The 27,888-nt window shown below is 38.7% G+C and overlaps 1 protein-coding gene across 44 annotated transcripts in view; it reads left to right on the top strand.

Annotated features, from left to right (window-relative positions):
• The first annotated feature begins 419 nt into the window (after positions 1 to 419).
• The window catches only part of PHF21A (PHD finger protein 21A), a 194,287-nt gene continuing 166,818 nt past the window's right edge, over positions 420 to 27,888 (top strand). For 14 of the 44 annotated variants that reach the window (XM_063670940.1, XM_054440429.2, XM_063670943.1 and 11 more), the window contains exon 1: positions 420 to 951. The gene's annotated coding sequence lies outside the window, so the exon portion shown is untranslated. Of the gene's footprint in view, positions 952 to 1,056; positions 1,141 to 1,593; positions 3,986 to 11,146; positions 25,931 to 27,888 lie in introns of those variants that run through there. The other 30 variants (XM_063670928.1, XM_063670934.1, XM_054440431.2 and 27 more) reach the window with 28 other exon arrangements.

Here is a 27,888-nt window from a genome sequence, read left to right on the forward strand (position 1 = left end):
GCACACCCCGTTCCTTAGGCAAAGTGAAATAAATTCGCCGCACCGACACGTCAAGTAGTCCGCCCGCCCGAGCGCCGCCGCGGGCCCCCATCGCCCCCCCCCCGCCGCCGCCCCACCGCCCCCGGTGGGGGGACCCGAGCGTCCCGGGAGCCGCGGGCCGAGGCGCGGGGGCCCGGGCCGGCCGCCGTACCACTCCGCCCGGCGGCCCCCTCCCTCCCCGCCGCGGCCCGCTCTCCCCCGGCGCCTCCTCTCCCCTCACCCTCGTCCCCGCTTTCCCAGCCCCAGTCCCTTTCGCCCGGCTCTCGGGAGCGGCGGGGGCGCGCACGGCGGCGGCGGCGGCGGGCCGGCGGGGCCGCGCGGCGGGCTCCCGCGCGGGCGAGTGTGTCTGGGCCTGGGCGGAGGGATCCCCGGGCTGAGGCGGCGGAGGTGCTGCGGCCCGGGGCCGGGTGGTGAATGGGCTGGTGGTGCTCGCTGCTGCTGCTGAGAGGAGGAGGAGGAGGATGAAGAGTTGGGCTTGTTTGTCTCCCACAGTTTCTCTCCTGCTGCTCTGATTCCCCCCTCCCGATTCCGGCCCGGGGCCTGTGTGTGTCCCTCCTGGAGGAGGAGGAGGATCCAGTTCCTCCCCCCAACCCCCTCCTCCCCACCCCCCCTTGCCTGGGGAAGAGGAGGAAAGAAACAGCCCAGAGAGAGAGAGAGAGAGAGAGAGTGAGTGAGAGAGAGGAGAGGAGAGGAGGAGGAGGAGGAGGGAGAAGGGAACAACCTACCATCTTAACACACTAATATGTAAAAAGTGCGAGAGGCCCAGAGCAGCAGCAGAAGCAGCAGCAGCAGCTCCAGCTTCTTCCCTCCCTCCCCATGAAGAAGAGTTCCCTCCTCCTCCTCCTCCTGCTTCTCCTGCTCAGAGTTCCTGCCTCCAGCTGCCAGGGGGGACAGCCAGCCAGCAGCAGGAGGGTGCAGTATCCCAGCTTTTCCATTCTCTCTTCTCCTCACTCTCCTCTCTCTCTTTTTTTCTGGAGTAGCTCTATTTCCCCTCCCTCCCCCTTCCCCCTCTGCCTCTCTCCTCTCTCCCTCTGTCTTGTCGCTGGTGTTTGTCTCTGGGAGGATCAGGGGCTGCCTGCTTGGAGTTTGTTGTGGGGGGAGGTAGGGGGAGGGGAGGGGTGTGTGGGAGGGAGGAGGGAAAGGGGGGTGTTCTCGTCAGGACCCCTCAGTCAACTTGAGATTTGAGCAATAACTTCCCCTTCGGGGCGCCCCCCTGCGTGCCCTTCCCATACCTTCCCCCCCCGAAAAAAAAGACAATGGGAAAACCTTGGCTCCCCCCCCTCCTCCCCTCTGCCCTCCACCCCTCCCCAGGATAAATTGGAAGTAAGTTTATGAGCAGCCTCGGGAGCCTGGGCGCAGAGTGCAGGGCCGGAGCGGGTGACAGAGGCGGCGTGCCGGGGGCGGCGGGGAGGGGGCGTCACATTGTCCCGGCGGGGGGCCGGCCGGGGGCTGCGGGCGGGGGCGGGGGGCACGGAGCCTCGCCCGCCCCCCCTCGGCTGTCCCTCGGCCCGGGGAAGGTAGCTGGGGCTCCTCCATACCCCCCACCCCACCCCGGGATGCTGTCGGGGGGAAGTTTTTATTATGATTATTTATTTAATTAAAAAAAATTTTTTTTTGGAAAACCATCTTGTTTGGTGACTGAGGGATCTGGTTTAAAAAAAAAAAAAAAAAGCTGCGGCTGCTGACGCTGCCGGGCCCGAGTGTGTGTGTGTTTGTGTATGTGTGTGTGTGAGTGTGAGTGTGTTGGTGCATTTGTCTTGGGTGGCCGGAGCAGCGTTGGGGAAATTCCGCTTATTCTTCTTCTTCTGCAACTTGTTATTCCGGAGAGTCTGCCTGCACCCCTCACCCCGGGGCCGGCCCTCTCGCATTCGCCCCCGCCGCTGGCGGCCGCGGGGCGCCCCCGGGACCCCGAGCGGGCCGGGGCGGACAGGCCGCTCCGAGAGGGGCCGCGGCCGCCCCTCCCCCGCCCGCGCCCCCGCCGGGGGGAGGGGCGCGCGGAGTGGGACTCTTTCCGTTTGGTCCAGCCCCGTCGTGCACGCAGTTCCCAACACTTCTCGTCATCCTCTCTTTGGTCTCTTTATTCTGCTGAGCGGTGCTGTTAGGATTTCTTTTTTTTTTTTCCCCCTGACCACGTTCGCGATGGTGGGTAGCAGCAAGGTGGCCCTGGTAGGGGAGGGGTTGGTATCGAGATTGGGCACCGGGGGAGAACGCCTTCTTTCAACTTTGTCTGTGGCTTGCACCCCCGGAGAAGGCCACAGGCCGGTTGTCGGGTGCAGATGTGCCGAGAGTGATTTCTAAGTAGTTGAGTTGTGATGAGGGTACGACTGCTAATGGTCGGCAGGTTTTGTTTTCATTGGTGAATCTGGTGTCATCATATTCCGGTCATATGTTGAAATATTCTTTGTTTAGGTCTGGAAGTAGAGGATCTCACTCTGCACGTCCACATTGTGTTGTTTTTAAAATGATGTCTCTGGGAGTATGGATTTCTAGAATTTCAAATCTGAGTGAAGGTCCGGGCATGTGTGGGCCTCATCACCTGGCCTTGACAGTGAACTTTGTGGCTGTGTTTCGGATTTCAAAGATTTGCCCCATAGCTGGGGAAGGAGTTGTGCATTTTTGCTAATAGTCGGTGTCAGGAATGTAGATGCTCGAGCTGGGGAAGTTAGAGAGGGAAGAACATTTATATATAAATAATGGATAGTTGAATATTAGAATCAGATTAATTTGGGCTGATGAAAGTTTTTTTTTTTTTTTTTTTTTAAAGCAGTTGTGCACTCTGGGAAGGAAGTCTTTTCACAGGTTCACTTGATAGGGATTCTTTAAGGCGAGGGGTTGGAATTAGCTCCTTTTTGAGCGAGTTCTCACCAACATCTGTAGCTTTATTGAGGGCCTGGTAAGGGTACTGAAATTGAGGCTAAACCATGTAAGCATACTTTTCAGTGTTTATGATATTTGTTTACATCTGGTGTTCACTCTAAGCAATAGAAATAAATAGGTCAGCTTTGCTTTTGGTCTTTGAAGACTGGCCCCCTCCTTCCTTTTTTAAGTTTCACAATTTATTTGGTTTACAGCATTGTTGGAAACTGTTACTACATTTTTACTGGAAATAGTATTATTCATTTTAATTTTGGTAAGTTCCTTCTTATTCTCTTCTTCTGTCTTCACTTGTTTATGGAATCGGTGTTGTGGGCTTAAAACTAGTTTATTTTAGGGGGTCATTAAAAATGTCTGAAAAATACATTTTCAAATCCCAGGACCTATCTTTTCATGGCAAAGAGGAAATTTTGTGTGCAGTTATGCTAATGCTTATAAAAAAATTTCTGTACTTAAAACGTTTGTAGATGTACAACTATCCTTAAGTGAAGAGCATAGTAATAGTGCACAAAGTTCTCAAAACACAAACATCTGGCTAACATGTTACGAATATTCCAGGGGCTTTTTTTTTTTTTTTACATCAGACTTTTGCTTTTGGTAACATAATAGTATTTGCAGTTTGACTGACATTGCTTGGCTGCCCATAATAAAGTTTTTTGCTTGGGTGCTATTGAATGCTTTTTAACTTAGTTTTTAGACAGTTTTGCAGGCTTTATTTAAGCATGTTGTATTTTGGACTGAGGCAAGTCTTTGTGGAACTGGAGTAGTAATAGATGAAAAAGACACCTACCTGGGCTAAATTGTATTTTTAGAAGGTATAAGTGATGGATGGGGCCTATTTCTTTTAGCTTTGAAGGGTCCATCCTTTTTCCTATTCAGTCGTCTGGAAGGAGCTGCCTCTGAAATACTCTTCTTCTGCTTACATGAAGACCTCTAAATGCTATCCAGCAGGAGGTGCTACAGCAAGATAAAGGAAATTTTTGAATTTTGAGGGTCTTGCTACTTATTACAGCTCTACTTAGCTTCAGCTAAGCAACAGGATTAACACCTTAAAGTTCCAGAAAGATTTTGAGTAAGTCCATTTAAAAATTCCATTCATAAACTATGTTTGCTACTTGAAAGTGAAGTCTTTGACTATACAAAGTAGATGTGTGATTGTGGATAGCTTAAGGATTCTGGGCCTTGGTACAGAGCACTGTTTAGAATTATTTTATTTGGAAGGGGAATTAGTCTTGTGTTGATGAGTGGGGTGTTGAGCACATATTTTAAAAAAATTATTTGTAATTGTTATAAACAAAAGTAGTTGGTATGATTTAGGGCTTTAAGCCTTGTTATCATCCCTATAATATTAATACAAATAGGATATAGAGTAGTTGAGATTTTGGAAAGGGGGATAGTGTGTTGAAAAAATTTTAGACTTCTTGTAGTTTTTTCCCCTCGGATTTACAGACTATGATTTTAATATAGATCAATTTTTAGGCACTCAGCTTTATAAATACATATGGTTGATGTACTTAAGTTAGCCTGCAAAGACTGAGATTCTTGAACTGTAAGTCAAGTTCTATCAGTGGTAGGTCATTGTTGATATAACAGTAACTGCATCAAGATGAATATAGCTACTTTAACAGTTTCATAGCATTTACAGCACATGGTCCTTTGAAACTCTGTTAGTGTTAGGTGAATTGATTATCACTGGAAATATCATGCCACTGTGGTTGCTTGTAAAGTTTTGTGTCAAAGTTTTAAAAATTTGGGGATGCTAGAAAGTTTGATAAATCTGCTTTGAATTTTGTCTATTTTGTAGGCAAAATACTGTTTTCTCAGTAAGACCAAATGAGATAATACATATAAAAGTTCTTCATAAATGGTAAGAAAGCATGCAGATATTAAGTTGTTGAGATAGGTAACTAATTAATACATGGACAGAAGCTTCTGTCTTAAAATGCTAACTTTTTCCATATCAGTTGAGAAAGTAATATATTTAAAGTGCACCCTGGACACTATAGTTTTTTTATTTTTTTATTTTTTGAGACGGAGTCTCGCTCTGTTGCCCAGGCTGGAGTGCAATGGCGTGATCTCGGCTCACTGCAACCTCTGCCTCCCAGGTTCAAGCGATTCTCCTGCCTCTCAGCCTCCTGAGTAGCTGTGATTATAGGTGTCTGCCACTACGCCCGGCTAAGTTTTGTATTTTGAGTAGAGACGGGGTATCACCATGTTGGTCAGGCTGGTCTTGAACTCCTGACCTCAGTGATCCACCTGCTTCGGCCTCCCAAAGTGCTGGGATTATAGGCGTGAGCCACCGCGCCCGGCCTAAATTTTTGTTTTTTAAATACTGCTGTGGTTACCAAGAATGTCTTTGTTATAGTTTTGAAGCTGCTTTTGAAAAAATACTGCCTAGTTTCTCATAATTAAAAAAAAAAAAAAGATCATTTTCCCTTTTAAAGATCCTGTGAATTGTATGTCCCCTATTACAGTTTTTCTTCATTTCTCCATTGATGTGATGTGATAGTAGTTGATTTTAGTGAGTATGTAAGTTCCCTGATTCTTCTATAGACTCTTATTGACACAGAGTAACAGATGTCATGGTTCAAGTTTTGAATGTTTTGACTGACTCTGCTAACTTTCTGAAAAATTCTTACTTCCTAAAGCTTTCAAGCTTGTTTCACAGTGAAAAAGATGTATATCTGTATGTGTTAGTATTAGGTATATGTGGATATATCATTTTTGTTTTTCTATTTTAGAAGGACGCACAAGGAAATGACTACTCAAATCTAGAGGAGTGCACTGAAATATTTTTGTGTAAAAATGACCCAAAAGTTTAAAGCCTTGAGTTTCAGCTTTCTTATAAACTCTGCTCACAAATTTGGAATAGAAACATTTTAAAGTAAAATATAGATAATTAGGAACCCTGTGTTTATGAGCCTATCAAAAGGTGTAGTATCTTAAATTTTAGAAGTGACTATTCTTTTGAAATTGCCCCCTTTAGAAAGTAAATATAGAAACTTGCTTCTGTGAACGGTGAGAAAAACATTTAACTGTTTAGATAAAAATGAAACCTCTCAGGGTGTTATTAACTTTTTCATCCTACAGACAGTGAATACTAAAGCTTTCTGTGAAGACATACTGAAGTTAAGCTTATATTAATGTGCTTTTAAATTTTGTATCCTTAGTATTTTATTGCTGAAGGCTTTTGTATTTAATTACTATTCAAAGAGAGAAGGGAAGGAATTAAAGTTTTAGGTCTCTGACCTTTAATGGAATTCTTTTATATCTATATCTAGAACTGATTTCTTGAAACATGTTTGAATTTTCATATTATTTTGTGCTGGGAAATGTTAATGATTTATGTTGTCTTCTCAAGAGCTTTTGTACATGGGCTTTTTTTGTAGGCCTAAGAATTCTTTAACGTTTTGATCACATTAATTTTCTCAGGTGTATATTTTCGCTGCTTTGCAATTTTTTAAAAAAGAGATAATATGTTAACATTGCATTGAATTTATTGTAGATAATTATTTCTTAAATAGCTTATGTTTTCTACTTTGTATGTTTGTGTGTATATGTGGCCATACTATTTTGTAGGCTTTGCTGTAATTCTTACATGTGTGTTAAATTTTTGAATAGTTATCTTTTGTGAAAATGTTGAAGTAGACTTTTATGAATAACTTTTCTATTACTTGTCCCTCAATTCAGTCTTAAAATTATGGTGAACTCTTCCCTTTTAGAAATTATATGTGAGGTTCAGCCATCCCTTGGACTCTTCTAAAGCAACTTTCTTACACTAGACTTGTGTGGCAATTTGAATACTCCTCCACTTCTCCCTTTTAGTACCCTGCAAGTCTCTCCCCTCTCCCTGCCTTAAAAAATAAATAAATAAAAAAGACTTTGGTGAAAATATCTCAGTCGAAGGCAACTATTCTTTTCTATACTTTGGAATCAGTTACAGAAATGTTTTCTGCTTTTCTAAGTAGTCAAGAAAGTGAACCAGTATGGAAGGGATAGGAAGGGGATGAGGCCTAACAGGTTGATGATCTAGGCTTTATTTTGACTCTGTTTGTGGGCCTAGGGGAAAAAATAACTTAAACACAGAAGCCAAAAAGATGGGTTTTGTTTTATTGTTTTGGCTGCATTGAGAATACAAACTGTCAGTACTTGAGAAGGAGCAGCAGAAAGGAATTGATTTTTTTTCTGCTGCAGATCCAAGTATTGTTAACCATGTGCATCTCCAAAGCGACATACTTACAAATCAAACAGTAGTTGATTATTTCACTCAATTAACAGTCAGAACCCTAAATTGTGTGTGTGTTTTTAAAAATTTTAAATAAGTACCCAAAACTTTGGGGTAATGACAATAATTTCCTGATAAAAGTGGGTGATAGTAACCATGGCAACTGCTATCTCTGGCCTTATGGACAGTATGTTGTATTGATGAAGCTTCAAATCCTTTATAGTAGCCCGTCACTTTTATGGTGAAATGTAGTAGCATGTGTTGCAGATGATTTTTAGCTGGATTGCGTTAAATTTGTGTGCCAGCTTATCTTTCCTTGTTAGGAATTTCTTGGACTATATTCCAAAACATGTTTGTGAAGGTGCTGTTGCCTGAAAATAACCCACCACCTGTGTTAGGCCTCCTGATGCAGATTGCACTTAGTTCTTTCCCAGCCTCCTTCCACAGACTTGCAGAAAATAGGAGGGTGTGTAGCAACTGTTTATATGTAAATTCTAGCTCAAACTTACCAGCTTGTGTTTGGACGTGTTACTGATAGCTTAAAAAATCTTTTGTGTTTTCAGAAGAGGTCAGTGGATGAGAGAAGTGGGCTTGTAGTTGGAATACTGTTTTTCTAAGTGTTCTTTCTAGAAGTGTGTGTGTGGGGGTGTGTGTGTGTGTGTGTGTAGGGAATTAGAGGTGAGGAATAGAGGGCATAAATATTGAGTAAGGACTTGACAAAAGCAGAACTTCAGTATTTTTTGTTTGTTTTTGTGATGGGGTGTGTGCATATTACTATAAAAATTATTTCCTGGTGGGCAATATTAGAATATGGGGAATGTTTGCTTCTGAGAATTTTCTTCAAGAAAAATTATTTATAAAATACATCTTGAATAATTGTTAAAAAGCAACCTGTTAAAACAATTAAACTTTTTTTTTTTTTTTTTGGAGAACAAATCTCGCACTGTCACCAGGCTGGAGTGCAGTGGTGCGATATTAGCTCACTGCAGCCTCCACCTCCCAGGTTCAAGCAATTCTCCTGTCTCAGCCTCCTGAGTAGCTGGGACTACAGGCGTGCGCTACCACGCCCAGCTAATTTTTGTATTTTTAGTAGAGACGGTGTCACCATGTTGGCCAGGATGGTCTCGATCTCTTGATCTCGTAATCCACCTGCCTCGGCCTCCTAAAGTGTTGGGATTACAGGCGTGAGCCGCCGCGTCTGGCCAAAACAATTAAACTTTTTTGTGGGAGAGGATTAGAGAATGTTGAAATGGATCCATTCAAACTTTAAAAAACTATTTCAAAAATTGTATTTTTTATTACATCAAGTTTTTTTGCTTTTTAAGCATTTTTTTCTGTGCTTCTCCTACGTAAGATTTTTCTAATGTGAAAATGTTGATCTGAATATTGATACTTTTTCCAGTATGTGCTAGAGAAACTGTGTGCCACAGCAGAGAACATATAAATTTGATCTAAATTTGATTAGACTCTGATAATAAGATATAGTCAAATTGTGCTAGATAGTTCAGACTTTCTTGAAACTTGCTGTGATAACGTGGTTTACTTACTACAAGTCCCAGTATGCATTGCAGTTTTTGCTTAACTTCAGATTAGAGCACTGCATGCTGGGACCTGTAGTTGATTTAAACAGTACGGAAAACCCTTCCCTCTTGTCTGCTCCATTTTATACACAGCTTCCCAGGCCTCTAAGAACTTTCTGCTAAGTAGTTTGATTACTAATATTATGATTATTATGCTGCTGAAATTCTAAAGTGAGTCTTCAGAAACAACCTAGTGTTTTAGTTTACCTTGGATTAGTTTATTGTATTTTTTGTCAGCTACTATAAGGTTTACACACAAAATAATATATTGAAAACTTGACTTAGCAGATGTAAATTATTTTTATGCATGTGGTGATACAGATCTCTTTATAATTATGGCATCATTGATTGCTAGTGTGGGCATGAGAAGCCTCTTATTATCAAGCCTGGTATATATGCTGTTCCTTTTTTTTTTTAAATGGGGATAGTTATTCCGTAAGGTTGGATGGAAGGTTTTCTGTGTCAGTATTTAATTTCAGAGTTCTGTGATTCTTCTGTAATAATTGTCAATATCTTGAATATCTGTACGCTTTAACTGGAATTCCTGAAAATAAATGTGGTTTTAGTGTAAATTTAGTACTTGAAAATGTAGTCTGAGGCAGAGAAAGAGGTGAAACGTCTTTAATAACTTATTTATATTTTTATTTGGAAAGTTTAAATTTTGTTGTGAGGATTCTACTTTAATTTTATTAACTAATATCAGAGGGTTGTTGCAGGGATTAACTGTTAAAATCTATGACAGTGCCTAGCACAGTGCTTGGCACATAATAAGGGCTCAGTAAACGTTTAGAATTAGCAGCAGCAGTAGTAGTAGTAGTTACTGTTATTTTAAAGACTAGCACACTTCACATTTTTTTCCTCTCTTTTTACAATATAATTTGATCAGAAGCTCAGGCTGTTCTAAGACCTTGAGATTTTTGGCTTATGGTAATGATGTGACAAATTCCTGAGAATGTTTTTGCTGTGCGTAAAATGTCCTTGCTCCTCAGTTTCTCCCTAAGTGATATATGCCCCCAAAAGGACTATCACACCAGTAGCTGAATATTTTGACTAGTATTCAGCTCTGCCTGTCTAGTACTCATTGCATCTATACCACAAGCCTTTGGTTGACTTCAGAAAGTTCAAAAGATAATGAAAATTTATTGTTTACAATGTTTGCACTGGTAGAATATCCAAACTAGTTGATTAAGGAAAATAAGATGCTGCAAAATGCCCCTTTTGTTACGGTGTATGTAACCTTGGGAAAATTCTGTTGTGTTTAGAAGCATGTACCAATCTATCACTGTAGTTCACAGTGTTACAGGATTGATGTATTGGAGGCCAGTAAGCAGCCCCAGAAAGAAAGTGTAGTTTCAAAAAATCTTAAGTCTTTACATTAATTTTCTCTTTTAGGACGCTGACTTCTTTTAGGCTCTTGAACTTGTATTTTTATTTGCATAGCTGGTCCCTTTTGGCTGTTTGAGAAGGGAAAGGGATGCCTGAGGATATTGGAAAATGTAAGCGTAAGCTGCAATGTATATGTCTTAGTTTGAATGTATGCAGAAGCAGGGCAGTGCCTTTCTTACTTGCTTAGCCAGTATCTTATTCCAGCTTTTTCTCTTGCGAGAAGTTCTTACAATATTGTTGCTGAGGGCTACCATGTTTATTTAAGAAAACTCTGCCTTTAGTTTTATTTATTTATTTATTTATTTGAGACGGAGTCTTGCTCTGTTGCCCAGGCTGGATACGGAGTGCAGTGGCGCGATACCGGCTCACTGCAACCTCCGCCTCCCAGGATCCAGCAATTCTCATGCCTCAGCCTCTTGAGCAGCTGGAATTACAGGCATGCACCTCCATGCCTGGCTAATTGTTGTATTTTTAGTAGAGATGGGGTTTCACCATGTTGGCCAGGCTGGTCTCTAACTCTTGGCCTCAAGTGATCTGCCCACCTCGGCCTCCCAAAGTGCTGGGATTACAGGCGTGAGCCACCACGCCTCGCCCAAGAAATATTTTTTAAAGTACTTGTTTATATAGCAAACCAATCCGCTGTAATAATACCAGCCTCCCCCCGACATAGTTGTGATTTAAAATTTGTTAATATGGCCAGGCGCGGTGGCTCACGCCTGTAATCCCAGCTCTTTGGTAGGCCGAGGCGGGTGGATCAGCTGAGGTCAAGAGTTCGAGACCATCCTGGCCAACATGGGAAAACCTCATCTCTACTGAAAATAGAAAATTAGCTGGGCGTGGTGGTAGGTGCCTGTAATCCTAGCTACTCGGGAGGCTGAGGCAGGAGAATCGCTTGAACCCAGAAGGCGGAGGTTGCGGTGAGCTGAGGTTGTGCCATTGCACTCCAGCCTGGGAGACAGAGCAAGACTCTGTCTCAAAAAAAAAAAAAAAAAAATTGTTAATATATAGATTAGACATTAAATAGATTCCTTAGATGTGTCCAAAATGTATGGAATCTGGTCTGATATGCTTCTACTTTATAAGCTGTTTTATTTATATTACATCAATTTGTCTTTTCAAGACCTAATATTAAAGTGAAATAAATTCAGCAGTTACAAAGGAGTTAATACAAAGGGCTAAATATAAGGAGAAAAATCGTCCCTGGTGTTAATGGGCCAATATAGAAAATATCAGGTTTGGAGGAATTCTCATTCCATATTTTTATCATTATATGTACCCATGTGATTACTGAAATACTAAAGTTGGAAATCAGGAGAGGAAATAAGGAGAGTAAAACTGGGCAGCCATGTGGATTCAGTGTAGAGACCTTTGACACACCTAAATTATTGAACACAGTTTTCTTTTTTAATGAAATGCCCCAGGCCAGTATAAAGGAAACAGTTGTGATGATGTCAGAAGACTTGGTCTTAAGTGTACTCCTGTCACGTAGCTGTACACTCTTGGGAAGTTCATCCTTGCTGGGCTTTAGTTTACCCAGTGGTAAAATGGGGATAATAATAAGGGCCTGCTTCACTATGATATTAAAAGGATTAGATAAGATAATACTCATGAATGTACTTTATATTACTAAAGTTGTGTATGTAAATTGAATTTTTAATCAATAAGGGGCTGGGTTTTAAGATATTTGTCTGTATCATGTTAATAATATTAATATTATACAATTTTAAATAATGAGTTAGAACCAAAAAATTAGTGATCCACCCTGCTCCCAATAGACCAGTACTTTTTTTTTTTTTTTTTTTTTTTGACACAGAGTCTTGCCCTGTTGCCCAGGCTGGAGTGCAGGGGGGCCATCTCGGCTCACTGCAACCACTGCCTCCTAGGTTCAAGTGATTCTCCTTCCTCAGCCTTCCCGAGTAGTTGGGACTACAGGCGTGTGCCATCACACCTGGCTAATTTTTGTATTTTCAGTAGAGACAGGGTTTCACCGTGTTGGCTAGACTGGTCTCTTAACTCCTGATCTCAAGTGATCCACCTGCCTCAGCTTCCCAAAGTGCTGGGATTACAGGCCTAAACCACCACGCCTGGCCCAATAGACAAATTCTTGACATGTGTTTACGTGTGTGTTTATGGTGTAGTTCTTAACAGTATACACATTGATATATTTGTGTGTATATTATAAATATAAATGTACTGGTGTGTTGTCATGGGAATGAAAAATTTTAATTATGAGCTTTTGTGTTTTAAAAATTTTATTAACTATGCAAATTTTATTTTTATGTGTTAATATACAAACTTACATAAATATATATATTTGTGTTTGGAGAAGTGACATACACACATTTTGGAGAAATGACAGATTTTAAATGTTTGACAAGTTGTGAATGGTTTTTGTACCTTAGGTTTATCTGTTGTCATCAATAATAAAGAGTGTTTGTTATGTATAGTGCTAAGCCTTTTTACACATAGGATCTCATTTAGTTTTAATCCTCACAGCAATATTCTGAGGATTTACTATTATTATCCTACCTCCATTTTACAAATGAGGAAGTAGAGGTTTCCCTCAGATCACATAGGTAACAAATGATACAACCTGGATTCAAGCCAGGTTTGATTCCTGAGCCCTTGCTCTTAAGTGTCCAAAATGCTATACTAAACTATGTAATTCCCATAGAAACCTAGAAATGAATTACTAAAGAAGTTTTCAGTTTACTGAAATGGCCACAGCTACAGTGTATCATTTTGAGGCTGTTTCATGTTGATTTTGGTTGGGTTAGGTTGAATAGTTTGAAAATAGTAAACATTGGAATGGGATGGAAATGAAGACATTTGGGACAGTGCCTGCTTTGTTTATCCTTGTATATCCATTGCCAAGCGTAGTGCGTCGCATGGGGTGGGGTCTAATAGCTATTTCTTAAAGTTTGGAAGTTGGGCACTTTATAAAGCACGGTGTAAGTTAGTTTAATACATTTTTTTAGTAGGTGCAAATGGTTTACATTCACTATTTCAGTCAGTCCTTATATAACTATCAACGTTTTAGAGTGTTAGATAAGTGTCCTTTCAAGAAATATTACAAAAGCTGTGCATCTAAGTTAGAAAGTCATTCTAGCAATATAGATATGTATAAAGTAGAAAATTAGTCATTCCGTTCCCATCCTACTTTTAAACTTTTCCTGCGCATTTACATATGTATTTTATATATACACACACACACACACACACACACACACACATTTTTAAAGAAGTTTAATTATACCATAATACTCTCAAAGTTTACTTTTTTCCAGGTGACTATTTAAAATTGTTTATTTTTGAAAACAGGGCTCATGTGGGAAGTGGGAGTAAGGTTGGAGGAAGAGAGGTGGGTAAGATTTATACATTAAGATTCCAAACCTAATGCCCTAGATTGATTGTACCTCGTGCTTTCGGAAATGGTCATTGTTATTTTTAAAACTTAAAAAAAAATCAATTTAAAATGACAACATTGTTTTCTGTCCTATATAAGTAATTTAGGAGGCATCATTTCTGAATTAAATGATTCTAGTTTATTCTAGTAGCTACTTATAAAGAGAGCAATTGTGTTTTCAGATAACATTTAAAAAAAACTGGTAATCTCTCTTCCAGGTTGTTAGGACACATTTATTTCACATTTACAAAGTAAAGTAGGCAAGAATTGGGGCAAACCTGTAAAAAAGAAAAAATTAAAAAAGTAAAGTAGGATTTTAAAACCAAGATAATACATGTAATATTTTAATTAATAGAAACTCAAACTAGTACTGCTTAATCAGTGTAAAGATACCCTGCATAGGAATTAGTCCTGGTCTTCACAACTTCATGTGAGTAGTGTGGGCTGACCTCATCCCCACCTATCCCTACTCAGTCAACCACTACCAAATGCTATGCTGGTAACTCAGTATTTTTTAATGCAGTTAAAAAAAAAAAAAAAGTAAGTTATTTGAGTGCTGTTCATTTTTTCTGGCATTATATTTAGAAAGACATGCTAAAGGCCTTATAATCTACATTAAATAGAACTCTTTTGATTCCAGCTTTGAGAGTTTTAACTTGTTGCTAAGATCATTAGTCATAATTCACCTTTGTAATTTTTAAATTAAAAAATTTTATTACACAGGTAATAAAAAGTTTTCATTATAGAAGTTTTTAAAAAAGCCTTTCTAATCCTAGAATACACTCCTTGCATCTAAGGTGCTTTATGCTTCTTTAGATCCACGAAGTGCTGAAGCCTTGCCTTAAAATCCTAAGAATTGGACCTGGTAGAATGTAGCAGTTTATTTAAACTATAGAGTAGTCAATGTTTTTTACAAGCCAAGTTTAGTTTTTCTCATTGGTAGCATTCATAAATATGCTTTTCCTTTTGAGTGGCTCAGACCATGTCCTACAGAGTATTTTATTCTTGTTCATTCTAGTCTAATAATGTACAGAGGGCTCAATTAATGTTATGGATGGTGAAACTGAGAGACAAGAATTTGACTAAGTTAGTGGTAGAGCCTAGTTTTCCTTTTTTATTCTAGACTCAGTCATCTTGACCAGTACTCTCTACACTTTTAAAAATTATGGTTACCAGTTAAATGTATGATAGTCTAAACTAGTGTTTTATGCATGTTATCAAACATATAGGAAATTTGAAATTTTTAGAAGGATGAGATTTTAAAATATAAGTTGTAATAATTTCTTCCCAGTGGCTCCCTTCCTCAGGGTACCCACACCCACTTGGAGACGAGTGCTCAAGATAGGCCATTCTTCCTGCAGAAGAGGCAGCCGTGGGGACAGCTGGAGGACAGTTGGTAAAAGGTGTGGGACTTTTAAGTTGGAGTGATCTTTTGCAGCTTTTTAATTTTAAAGAAACAGCCTTTCTTTCTGTGAAAGGCTGAAGGATTGAAAGTATAGGCCTGGAGAGAGGTGAGCTTTGAAAGACAGAAATATAAACCTTATTTGTTTTCCTCAGAGTTGACCAAAAGGGAAAGGGCTGCCTGCCCTGATAGCTTCTACTCCCATTGAGATGGCAGTGCGTTTTTCTGTTGTTAGGCAGTTTATAGAATGCAGGATAGCTTGGTAAGCGTCTTCTCTGTGCCTGATGTGACGTAACATTGTGGAGTATGCAGCATGCATGTTAAGTACAAGTGGTTGTATTTGGCTTGTTGCTGCAGCATTTTTGAAGATGTCTTAAAAAGCAATTATCAGTGGATGGAGTTGGATATGTGCAAATTATTGAAATCATCGTATCTTGAAGACCAAACTTTGTAACTTGAATTATTCTATTTAGTATTTGTTTACTTCCCCCAACCCCCAACACCTCAGAGCAGAATTCTTTTTCTGAAAGGAACAGATGCCGTTAACTTATCAGGACTTGATACTAAAAAGCCTACAAAAATCTTTGTGCTGTTTATTTTCTTTATTTAATCTATATGCAAAACATATTGTAATTATTGCTGTTAGAGAGTTTTAAGCTGATGGTTCCCCCCCACCCTTTTGTGCTCAGGGGAGATAGATTAGGAATGCCAAATTGACAACTTGGTATACAGAAATAATGACCATTGAAATAAAACAGGAGTTCAAATAAAAAGCAAATCAGATACAAATGTAGAATGAAAATATCTTTTAGTAAAATGTTAGCATGCTGTACTTGGAACAGATGCCACATTAATTCAAAAGAGAGCCCAGAAAATGTGGCAACTTTACGATGTCAATGGAGGGAGCTGCAATAGTTCCTGTTTTCATTGTGTCAGGTTCTCAGTACCTTTAGGTCCAGTCCTGTTCCTTGTATTTATTTTCTGTGTATTATGTGTTAATATACAAATATTAAATCTGTGCCTAATACTTATATTTGTGTAATTAAATACATTGTCATGCTATTAGATATTAGTATAAAAAGCCCAATAACTTATACTGCAATAGTCATGTTTTTTGTTTTAAATACACCTATCAAGATATTCAGAATCTGAAGCAAAAATTCTCTGCGTCCTTCAAGGCACATTTATGATAAGAAGGTAGTCTAAGAATTGAGTCTTTCAAAGAGGCCTAGTGCTTTTTAAATGTAAAATTTGGACAAGTTACAAAATTATGAGAATTTTGCTTTTTTCTCATTTAAATTTGTAGTTATCATTGGACATTTGTTATGATTTTTAAGTAGCTTAGACTCATTCATTCCTTTTGTTTTTTTTTTTATGGTGTTTGGGAAGAAGAAGGGGTGATGGAAGGGTACTGTACACACTGGGATATTTTCAGAGTGACATTCATTTTATAGAAGATTGCACAGGGACGTCTCTGAATTGCCCATTTCTTGCAGTTCCTGGTTAATGTGGGTCTGAGTGTGGAGAAAGGTGGGCTGGGGGCTCTTAACCAGATTTACAGTGTGCTACTTCCTGAGTCGTGCAATGATCTAATCATCAGGGGCATGTCCTGTGTGCCTGTAAAGACGTCTGGCGCACATGCTTGGAAAGCACTACTAGTTTTCTCTCAGTGAAGCTTACAATTTAGTAATTTGGTAAAAAGGTTAAAAGTTTTGTTTTCATGTAATTCGAGTGAAGGGGAGTTTATAGCATGTCAGTAGAACACAGAGGTTAAGAATGTTAGTGCAGGAGCCACTTTGCATGGGCCCAAATCCTAGCTTTGCCACGTATTAGCTCTGACTGTGGCCAAATGACTTCCTGCTCTGCCTCTGCCTCAGTTTCTTCACCTGTAAAATTTGAATAAAATGAAGTGGTTGTGAGGAATAAGTGAGTTAATGTATATACTAGTAGAAGTGCCTGACACATAGTAAGTACTAAATAAATGGTACTTAAGCTTAGTTTTCTGCTCCTTTCTTCTCTTCTCAAGGATTGAGACAAGTATTAGGATAAGAGCCTGAGCTTTGGCATCTGACTCCAGTATTTGAATCTCAGTATAACCACTTAAAGTTTAATGTGTGACCTTGGACTAATTATTTAAGCTCACTCCAATAAAGATGTATCACATACATGCTGTATACCACTGTGCTGGTCACTGGGACTTCAGTTTCTTCATCTGTGATACAGAGATGGTAATACCAGCCTCCTAGGGTTCATGTGACAATAAAATGAGGAAATCTTGAGACACTCAATCGTGATAGCTGCTCTTATCATTGTTATTGTTATTATTACAGTCCCACTAAAAGTTTATGGGAAAAGAGTAAATATGGAACAATTTAGCTGGAGAGGTTTTTTTCTCCCTTGAAATGCATGGTGATAAAGAGTATAGATGATAAAAGTGTTATCTAATGAGTTCTTATTTGTGAATACCTCTGGGAAAAACAGAAAATACATGGGAATATGTCAGTTTTAACAAAGCCTGCTAAATATTTTAGGGGATTTAATGTTTATTAAAACCCATAGTGATATAAGGTTTTCTTTTTTTTTCTCAACAGCTGGTAAGACCAGCGCCAAGATATTGATGCAGTTTATAGTAGGTCTCTTAGAATCAAGTCAGTAGTAGACTAGGCATTGTAACTTTCAAGTCTTAAATACTCATCAGCTGGTCAGTCCATTGGGTCTGACAAATTGTGTGTATTTAACCCTTGAGAACTCATGCTTGGGTGTAACAACTAATGGAAACAATTGTAGAACCCCAGAGATATAAAAGTGGCATACAAATGCTTTCTAATAATGATGGGCACAGTTTATTTGCTTTCTGATTTTGGGCATTTTGCCTTTGTGAAATTTCCTCTCATTTGGTGCCTGATGTTTTCTTATGGTAACTGTTATTTTCTTTCTATATTTAATTGTCATAAGCTACCTATATTGAGCCTGGAAACTGAGCCTGAGAACAAGTTGATTATGAGAAAAGGTACAATGATCTCCTCAGATTTGAGGGGTTTTGGGGTAAATAATTGAGTTAATATATCCATTAGAATGTATGTATGTATCTGTCTTACGTATCTCTCTGTCTTGTAAGTGAAACCAGTAAATGAGGTAAGGGGAAAGATCATTAAGTGTAAAATATAATTAACTTTGTTCATTCACTACTGATCAGGATCTGAACGTTTTGGGTCTTTGATCCTTGATAACGTTTTTTCTGTGATTCAATAAATGTATTTGTAATAGCTTACCAAAACATTCTGAATATGGCGTATGTTACCCTTAGCAAGAATTTAAGTTAAAGTAGCATAATGGCTCCTATTAACTTTTTGTTCTCACTAACCCAGCTGTACCATTTGATAAAGGTCTAGTAGGTGAATAGGTGTATTTACTATAGGTGAATTGGTGTATATTTTATTTTGTCCCTGTTCCTAAAGCATTGTATCTCGTTTCTGAGGAGAAATTCCAACGAGTTTTTAAAAAAATAAAGTGTTGTACTTTGGCTCGACAGATATTTTTAAAACTAAGCAATTTTATAATGGGTTGTATAGTTATCTTTCAATTAAATAATTGTAATCTTACTTTGCAATAGAGTGACCATTAAGTAAAGCATTATAGTTTTAAAATTAGCATAGCAAATATATAGTATTAAGTTTACTTTAGCTCTTTGCAGAATTTGTAAAAGTTGTTTCAGTTGGTTGAATGGAATTGTAGAAAGTTTAGAAGTATATTTCATTTTGATAAATATGTGTTAGAAAGAGATTCTACAAGCGTTTGGGGGTTGAATTAAAGAATTACACAATTTTGAAAATCAGTTTGTCCCTGCTTAATCTGTAAAAAGTGGTGCTGTATGTGACGGGGGTGCAGTCCCATTTCAGCTCTGCAGGACCCTGTCCAGCCGGTGATGCTCCTGTGTAGAGATGCCGCCGGTGATTGCCCAGACTCCCTCTGTTGCCTTTCCTTTCCTGCTTCTCTGCTTACTCTCTCGATGGTCTCTTTCCGTCCCCTGCCTGTTGTTCATCCTTCTCTTCTAGCACCACTGTTTTATTTCTATTTCTCTTAAAAACAAAACACCGTTGTAATTATTAGTTTTTAAACAGGGAGATACTGAGCTATTATCAAAACCTTAAGCTTTGACAGTTTGTGGGGATACCCCCTACTTTGGGCCCTCAGTTGGAATTTGGAGAATGGATAGCTTAAAATCACTTGCACAGTAACTGAATATTTGTAAAATACTTTATATCTGGACTAAGGGAGAGAATAGAAAAATACCTTTTTACCTCAGAAATTGCTGTATTTTCTGGTTGGGGTGAGATAGAGGCAAAGTTGAGGAAGAGGCAGGCATGTTACTTAACTAAAATAAGCATTAATTTATTAGATTGCTCTCTAGTCTCGTGGACCTAATTGGAGAATTAAAAAATGGAAATTTTGGTGTTGTGAATTGCTAAAATATTTTGATTTATTAATTGAGAAGACTAGGCTTTCTTTCCTTGATTTGTAAATACAGAATACGACTGATGCCTTATTATATATTGATCTTTTTACATGTCATTGGTTGATAGTTGCAAAGTAGCAGACACTTTCCTTTTTAGATTTCTCTTAGTGGTTTTAAATTGTTAACATAATTGTTTGGTAAGAAAAATAAAACTTGGAAATTAATTACGGTTACATGTTGAGTTAATGTCTGTGCTGGATTTAAAATCAGTAGCTTCTGGTCGGGTGTAGTGGCTCATGCCTGTAATCCCAGCACTTTGGGAGGCCGAGGTGGGTGGATCACAAGGTCAGGAGTTTGAGACCATCCAGGCTAACATGATGAAACCCCGTCTCTACTAAAAATACAAAAATTAGCTGGGCATGGTGGCACGTGCCTGTAATCCCAGCTACTCAGGAGGCTGAGGCAGGAGAATCGCTTGAACACAGGAGTCAGAGGTTGTAGTGAGCCGAGATTGCGCCACTGCTTCCAGCCTGGCGACAGAGCGAGACTCCGTATTAAAAAAAAAAAAAAAGAGAGACCAGCACGGGCAACATGGCGAAACCCTGTCTCTACAAAAAATACAAAAATTAGCCGAGTGCGGTGGCATGTGCCTGTAGTCCCAGCTATTAGGGAGGCTGAGCTGAGTGGATTGATTGAGCCTGGTAGGTCGAGGCTGTGAGGCTGTGATTGTGCCATGCCACTGCACTCCAGCCTGGGCAACAAAGCGAGACACTGTCTCAATCAGTCAATCAGTTCAGTAGCTTCTAAGATCTATACCAGGCATTTCATCTGTTATTTAATTATACATAGAGAAAAATATTTGAGACAAGAGCCTTTATAGGATTTTAAATAACTTCTTATTATGGAAATTTAAAAACATTTATAAAAATAGAGTGAATAATATAACCCCACGTACCTATTCCCTAACTAACAATTACCAGCATTTTGCCAATCTTTATTTATAGTGTGTAAAACATAACAGGAAAGTAACTTTGTGTTTTCAAAACATGCACTACAGTTAGATACATTGGTATACTCAAAGGAAAACTGTGTATGAGAATGTTCTTTTCATACATTGTTAGTTTAATACTGGTAATCCCTTTTAGGATAGTATTTTCATTTGTCTTTTAACTTACTGAAGATGTCTGAGCCACCACTAACTTAATGAAGAACCATGCCTGCTGGAAAGATTTTAGCTTTTCTTACTCCTTCTGCTTTTAGAAGTTCTGAGATTATTAGTTTTGAGCTTGTGTTCTTAGGAGTTGCATTTTATTTTATGTACACTTTCTTATCTGTGGTGGTTGTATGGACCGCCGTTTCTTAGCATAAGCAGGACAATATATAAGTCAGCTTAAAGTTGCAGGTCACAAGTCTTGTTCCACACTTCCTTCTTGTGCATATTCTATTTCTATTTAACCCGAATGTGTGTATTGGTTAAGGAATGCTTGTTTCACTTATAAAATGGTTTGTCGAGGAGGTACTTTTGACTACCTGCTATCTTTAGACGTGGTAACAGTGGTTAGAAACTTGTTACGTGCTCCCTTGTTTGCTCTTCTTTGCACTGTAAGTTGTACCTATGCCTGCAGTTGTGGGGCGTGTTCATTAGGAGTCACTACAAGGTAATGGTAGCCTTATTTCTGAATTTATTTTGTTGCATTAGTTTAAATCAGACCCATAGGTGTAATTATTCCACCCCAATGCATGGGGAAGCATAGTTAGTGGAAGTTGTGCATTTAAACCCCTGTGCATTGAAAATGTGTCTTTAATGTTATGATGTTATTTGGCATCTATCATTTAGTGCAAGGAGTATACTTATTTAACAGGACCTTTAATAAGTTCCCTCTACACCAAAGATATATTTTTAAAAATTATACTTAAGAAGACTTTGTAGTATTCCCCAGAAGAGTTCATCTATAGCAGCAAAACCTTTCTAAAATAAAACTTATTCTTTTAACCGATATTCATTTAAGTGGGTTTCTCTCTACTTGGTTTCCATGGAAATAGCGAATAGCTAACGTTATTTATAAGGTGGAAGTAAAATAGGGTGCCTAATGGGACCCCATGCTGCTCTGATGAAGAGACTTAGGAAAAAAAATCCATGCTCATGGGATTTTTTTTTTTTTTTTTTTAAACAAGGTTAATGGAAGCCCTGATTTCAGTCTTCTGTAACAGAACATATTTTTGGTCTTAAAGGCTAGCATTAATATCAAGCAAACAACTTCTTTTTGAGGTCTGTATTGCTTTCACTTTCAAGTTTTAGGACTACTTACTTATCAGCGTGATTGAGGCATGTTTCAGACTCCTGTTTCTTTGTGGTTTTTGTTTCAAAAGTTAAAATTCCTAGTGTATTGTAGCTGCTTCCGCTTCTCATTGACATTTCAAAGTACTGATAAAAAGATAAATGTTCATTAAGGATAGCAGTGGTGAGAAAGGATCAATATGTTGGACTACAAAGATTTTTTTAAAAATGTAAATTGTATGGAAGCATTTTTAGTTTTTAGGCCTAAAGTCAGGGTTCCTTTTTATTTGTGTTGTGGAGCTAAACCTGTATAGTGAGAGAGAAGAGATTCTAATTTTCTTTCAGGCTGGAAACAGGGAAAATCTTAATTTCTCTTTCCTTTTTAAAAAATGGATTGTTGCCAAAACCTTTTAACTGAAATAAATGTTAATTCTTTTAGTGCTTGAAATGTGGATTTGGAATAAACCTTGGCTTTTTTCTCACTTCTTCGGTAAGGCCTACTCTGAGTTTTCTAGGCCTGCAGCAAAGCCTTGCATTTTTTAAGCCCTTTCAAGTGAAAGAGTATCATTCCCTTTGTGTTTGTGTTTGTGTTTAGGGGGTGTGTGTGTGTGTGTGTGTGTGTGTGTGTCTAATTTTTCTGTAGCCTGAAAGGCACCTGCTCATTTTCCAGCCTAGTGAGTACAGCAGTGCTATATTGAGAAGTGAGGCAAGATGGAACACAATAAGGTGCTATAATTTTTATTTAGTTAGTTTTGCTCGTCCTCAGCAGCTTGTGATCACTGTCCATTTATCTGGAAGTACTCTGATTATTCTTGGCTATCAGTGCAGCAGGAGTTTTCTTCTGTGTTTAAAGCAAGGACTATAGTATACTGAGGGCTCCATCAGGGAGGAGTTGAGTTTTGTTTTGTGTGTATGTGTTTCTCTGGATAAGCTTCTGGCTATAGTTGGGTTCACTGTGCTTTAATTTTTTAAAATTTGGTTGTTTTAATCTTGTTGAATTTATTTTTGTGTGAGATATTTTTCTCTAGCAATTTACTAATTTCTTCTGTGTATGTTGATGCTATTTTATAAAATTTTCTTAATGTGTTAATTGTTCTTTTAGTTTAACTTTTTCTTGTTTATTTTTAAAATCTGGTATCTAGCATTGACCTTTCTTAGTGACTTTTATTTGAATTATCTTGTGCTTTAGAGACATAGGAGTTTGGGTCTATTATCCCATTTCTGAGCGAACAACTCCCAGTAGTTACGGTTAGTGCAATAGAAAGGGTTCTCACAGATGCAGTGCTGGGCGTTGATCCTCCTCCTTGGTGCTTATGGTTTACACCCAGAACTCCCATTAGTGTTAATAGGAGGCACTTCCTTAAATCCCTGTACACCAAAATAAGCTCAAACTCTTTTATAATGCCTTATAGATACCTGAGTTGTTTTTTTGTTGTTAATGACAAGAATTTTATTCCTGAGGTTAACTGATTATTCAGATAGAGTTTGAGTTGTCTTGGGATATGGAGTGATTTACTAAGTCTGATCTATAATTAAGTTTTCGTTATGATGATTAGACTCAGAAAACAGCTTTGTGAGAGCTATGGAAGCTTGTGAATAAGAATTTTTGTACTTTATAGAGTGAGGAAGCAAGATTTCTTCTTTCTATTTATTTCTGCTATTTCTTCTCAACCATAAAAAATGGTTCTAACAGTTTTTGTATATATTGTAAGAAGACTTAGAAAAATTGTTTTGTTTTTTATTTTACTTAAAAGCCTTCCTGTAATTACCCTCTGGCCTCAAAGTCTTTTATTAGCTAGTGTGGCTAACATTTTTCAAGCATATAGAAGTTAATATGCACTGTTTTAGAACTTAGACACTACAACCACTGGTCAAGTAATAGATAATCAGTGTTTACTACACCCATCTGTGAATTGTGGATTTTTATTACTTTCATTTATTTATGTACAGTCTAATGGAAAGATTCCTAGATTGAGAGCAATCAATCTGGGTTTTAGGCTGAACTTTGCCTGTCATTATCTTTGTAGATTTTAGCTAGTCATCTGGACTTCTTGGACCTCTGTTCCTCCGTGAAATGAAGGTATGGATCTGCCCTCTGAGGTGTCCATTCTAGTTTTAGGCTGTTTGAAGGCCTACTTTCCTAGGTACTGAAGGAAATAGAGTACTGTAAGGCAGGCAATGGTTTCTAATCCTGGCTCCCTATTAGAATCTTTTGGGGGAACTTAAATACAGATCTATGGGTTCTAAATAAGACATAATATATTCAATATCTTTAAGGGTAGGGCCTGTGAACCTGTATTTTTTGAAGTTTTATGTGTTATCCTGATCTAGGATTGAGAACTACTTGTACAAGGTATTCTATTCTTTTGTGTATGTGTGTGTGTGTGTTCTAGTTAGGGAGATGTCATATAGGTTAGATTAAAATGTGAGGCAGTGTGTGGTTAAATTTGAAAATGAATGAGAAAGAGGATAAACACCTTAAGAGTTTAAACAAAGGCTGAATTGGGAATTAGGATGGTTTGAGCAGGTCTCTGTTAATCTGCGAGTCTTTATCTGGACCCTAGTGTGTGGGTGAGATTTGGATAGTTAGAGAGAGGGTAAAAAGGTATTATTCTTGTTATAAGGAAGAGCATAAGTAAAAGTTGGGGAGCGGAACAATTCTGATTATAGTTTTAGTCTTTATTTTAGTATTCTTTTGCTCCTGCAACTGCTGTAGATTTCCTTAATAATTTGAGGGAGTGAGCCATGAAGATATTTGGAGGAAAAGAATGTTCCAGAGCCCCAAGAAGGGAACTTGCCTGGAGGGTCTGAAGTACGGAAAAGAGGCCAGTGTTGCTGGAACGGATTGAGTGATAGGGAGATGGGACGGCTTCGAGTGGCAGAGGCCCAAATCACTCAGTGCCTGTGGGCCATTGAAAGGAACTTCATCTTTTCTCGGAGTATGATGGGAAGCCACTGGAGGGCTTTGAGCAGAGGAGTAACAAGATCTGTCTTGGATTTTGAAAAGCTTACTCTGGCTCGCGAGAGAATATACCTTAGCGGGGCTAGGGTAGAATTGGGGAGGCCAGTTAGGAGGCTGTTGCAATTATCCAGGTGAAACGTGAAGGGGACTTGGACCAGGGAAGTGGTAGGAGAGTTGAGACAAGGGGTCATGGTGGATATATTTTGAAGGTAGAGGCACATGGTTGGCTGTTGGAGTAGATGTGTAGTGTGGAAACAGAAGAGTCTTAAGATGACTTAGGATTTTTTCTTCTGAGGGGGTGGAGTTACCATTTATTGAGATGGGAATGACTCTGAGGAGGAAGTTAGGGGAGAGGTAGTCAGGAGTTTAGTTTTGGATGTGTTGAACTTGAGATACCTATTTGACCAGTGTTGAGTGGGCAGTTGGGTATATGAGTTTGGAATTCAGGGGAAGGATATGTGCTAGAGATAAACATTGGGAATTGCCAGTGTGTAGATCCTTCTATAGCCATGAGACTGTGTGAGATCACCTAAGGGGAAGAGTTCCAAGAACTGAGTCCTGGGACAGTTCCACATTTTGAGGTGTTGGAGTCAAGGAGGAACCAGCAAAAGAAACCAAGGAGAGTAGCCAGAGAGTTGAGAAAGAAAATCAGGAGAGGATGGTCTCCCGGAAGTCAAGAGAAAAAAAATTTCGAGGAGGAAGAAATGAGCAGTGGGTCAAAAGATACTGGTCAAGGAAGTGAAGACTGTTTTCTGTTGGATTTAACAACTGTTAAATCATTGGTGATCTTCACAAGAATGGAGGAAGGCAAAGGCCCTAATGGGTTGTGTTCAATAGAGAATGGGAGGAGAGGAATTAGAGGGAGTACGGTTACCTCTTTCAGGGAGTTTTGCTATAAATGTAAGCCTAGACGGGGACAATAACTAGAGAAGGATATGGAGTCAAGAGGGTTTTTTTTTTAAATTATTATTTTTTAAGATAGAAGGAACAAAATGATCCAGTAATGATGACGGGAAAATTGATGCTCCATGAGAGTAAAAGGAAAAGAGCTAGAGGAATGTCCAGGAGAGGGTAAGAGAGGTGGGTACAAGAGGGATGGTTATTAAGATGTTGGGGCCCCAAGGACTAAACCTATCAAGCGGGATTCTGCTTTTTCTTCTAACCACTTATCTGCATTTAAATTTATTTCAAACTTACTTGCTTTCTGTTGGAAGTTAGGAAGGGTAGGTAAAAAGCAGTAAAGCCAGTGGTGTATAAAACTCAGTTTTGGGGCCTCTATCAGCTTGGTATAGTAGGGGAAGAGAAGAGATTGAATCTTCTGGGTAAGGTGACATTTTAAAGTGTCTTTGAATGACAATTATCTGTGCTATTCTAGTCCCTTATCAAAATTTATGATTGAGCACAGGCTATAAACTTAATCATTTGAAATTTGTAGTAGGGTGAATTAAATTTTAGCCTAATTTAAAACATGATCTAGTATTAAACTTTTTCTCTGCAAGTTTTGTTCGTTTAATATAGATTCTTCATATTGCAAGGGTTTCAGATATTTTACAAAAGGTATTGAAATAATTATTAATTGCTTTTAGATTTATTTATAATATTTAAAATATTATAACCATATCAGAAATCTGGATGATTTGTTTCTTTACCAGCTCTAATTAGAGCAGTTACCTATGAAGTTCTGGAGAGGTGAACAATCTTCAGTTTACAAAAAATTGTATGACATTATATTAGCAAGATAATATAACACCTCTAAAAGCAAAAATAATTTCATTTACTCTAACTTAGGTGTTTTGGATATATTTTTCAAGAACAAATCTATCTTTTAAAAATTTAAGCAAATACAGTTAAAATTTTGAGTACCTTAGTTAGAAGTGTGAAATGTATGTGAGAAACAAACTAAGTGGCTTTTAACCAGCTTAACATGAAGAAATCAAACTTGCATTTCAGACTTATATATGTTTTACATATGGATAGTGTAAAAAGCACAAATGTGTGTATAGATCTTGCTTTTTGCTGCTCAGTTTTCTTAAATTATAGAAATAAAATATTTGCTTTTCTTTTTTTTTGTCAATTTCCAAATGGTAGTCAATTAATATTCAATCTTCAGAAGAAACACTTTGGAATTTCTGGTGTGCACAGTGTTTAAGAATCATTAGTCTAAAAATAATTTCCTCTTTTTGGGTATGTGAACCTCATTGTGAAACCAATTAAAACCATGGACCCTCTTCCAAGAAAGGTATACCTATGCTGATATGTATAGAATTTAGCATATAGTAGGAAGCAGTTGACAGACCCCTCTGAAGCCCATTCATGGAGATCCCTTAGGTTTAAAGGATTTCATGATTTGTCTTTTTTTGGGACGGAGACCCACTCTGTCTCCAGGCTGGAGTGTAGTGGCGCGATCTCAGTTCACTGCAATCTCTGCCTCCCGGGTTCAAGTGATTCCCCTGCCACAGCCTCCCGAGTAGCTGAGATTACAGGTGCACACCACCATACCCAGCTAATTTTTTTTTGTATTTTTAGTAGAGACTTCTACTAAATAATTATTATTCACCATGTTGGCCAGGATGGTCTCGATCTCCTGACCTCATGATCCACCCGCTTCGGCCTCCCAAAGTGCAGGCATGAGCCACTGTGCCCAGCCAGGATTTCATATTTTAAGATGGCTTACTTATGTGATTTTTCTTTAAAACTTTATGTGCAGACTTTTCCAAAAATATTTCGCTACTGTTTATTGTAGTTTGTTTTTTAGAAGAGTAACTCCTGCAGTGAGTTAAGAGAAAGTGAGGTCTAGTGGAAAATGAGCTCAGCCAAGGAATCTCGGGCCTGTAAGCTCTTCTCCAGCTTCTCTATCAGCTAGCTGAGTGACCTTTGGGGAAATCACGTAACTTCTCTGGCTTTGATTTTCTATGTGATTTCTGCAGTCCCTACAAATAGTCTTATGAGCAGTTTCATGACATCATGATTTCAGGATATCGTGGCAAAATTCTTTATCAGTTTAGGATTGGCCCTGCTACTCATTTTTGGAGAAAATGCCTTGGAGATAAGGTATATGTACATTGTGCTGCCTTTTGTTGAATATGACTTTTCAGCAGCATTTATTAATACTTTCTCAAATGGTGTATGAGTTAAAATCCCAGTCCCATCCTCATTACTTTGAATTTCAACATATTTTATATATTCTGGGTATAAGCCTGTGTTGATTATACATAATATAATTATCACCTCCAATTCTGTGGTTTACCTTTTCACTTTCTCACTGGTGTTTTTTTGATGA

This window comes from Pongo pygmaeus, chromosome 9 (assembly GCF_028885625.2).
Source record: "Pongo pygmaeus isolate AG05252 chromosome 9, NHGRI_mPonPyg2-v2.0_pri, whole genome shotgun sequence".
In the NCBI taxonomy this organism is placed as follows: Eukaryota; Metazoa; Chordata; class Mammalia; order Primates; family Hominidae; genus Pongo; species Pongo pygmaeus.